This window comes from Cervus canadensis, chromosome 7 (genome assembly GCF_019320065.1).
Source record: "Cervus canadensis isolate Bull #8, Minnesota chromosome 7, ASM1932006v1, whole genome shotgun sequence".
Lineage (NCBI taxonomy): Eukaryota > Metazoa > Chordata > Mammalia > Artiodactyla > Cervidae > Cervus > Cervus canadensis.
In genome coordinates this window covers 29,228,466-29,229,588 of record NC_057392.1, presented here as the reverse complement: position 1 = coordinate 29,229,588, position 1,123 = coordinate 29,228,466, and positions in this window count along the sequence as shown.

Below are 1,123 nucleotides of genomic sequence, written 5' to 3'. Positions count from 1 at the left end.
GTGCCTGAAAAGGAAAGTTTTATGGTATAACATAATATTCCATGTAGAAATGCAGAAGGGCCCTGAGCACTTAAGCACCCGTTATTCATTGTTCCTGCAAGTCTAAGTGTGTCTCCAAGCAGCGTGTCAGACAATGCTGTGGAAAAATGAGGCCAAATAGACCAACATAACACCTCCAAATGTATTTTTAGCTTGAAGGAGTGCTCTTTTTCCACTGCCTCATATTTGCCCATTTTCCTCTGCTTTGACTCATTTGTGTGCCACCTGAAGACCAGTGTCTACAAATTCCCTTTCTGCTATGTCTCAAGAACACCCCCTGGCTCCCTGCCTCGTTCTCAAGACCCTTCACCCATCCCTGAGGGAGAGGGGGAGGTTGTCCCCTGTCCCCGCATTCCACTGGGACATGAGGCGGTGGCCGCTAGGCCGTCAGGACCGCCTGGCCCAGTGCTGAGGTGGCCCGTGTGACTGTCCATAACCTGTTGCCCAAGGGCTCCTGTGTAACAACGTTTACTTTACATAATCGGAGTTCTTTTGGTCTGCCAACAAAAGTTGATCCTGGAAGCCTTTATGTTTCCCTTTTTGCAGAAAGCTCTTGATGAGAACATGTGTCTCAAGTGTAATGTCTGGGCTGTCCACACAGTCAACCAAGGCCCTAAAACCCCAGTCACCTCTGAGAGGGGGTGGCCCCCACGGGGAGGGGCTGGACACAGTCATAAGTATTCTGTGCAATGAGCTCTTAGAGGGGAGAAGGACACAGTGGGCTCAGACTGTGCTCACCAGGGGTCCTCCGTCTGCCATCTCCCCCTGACTGGAAAGATCTGAGCAGCAGTGGAAACAAGAGGAACTGCTGACTGTCTGCTCTGTGGCTCTACGTATTCTCTCCCTTTCCCTTGAAGGCTGGAAGATGGCTCGCCCAGGTAAGCGCAAAACTGAGGAGGGCTTGTACAGAGTTGTCCTTTGAAATCAACCTGTAAAGAAACCAAGGGGAGAGCGCTCACGGGCCTTCTCGTTAAGCAGGCCCAGCCCCAGAGAAGCTGGTTAGCAGAGCATCTCCACTAGCCCCAGGCTCCCCCACCCCAGTCCAGGCTCTTTCCCCTTTATCCCACACCCTGTTTCAGCCCTG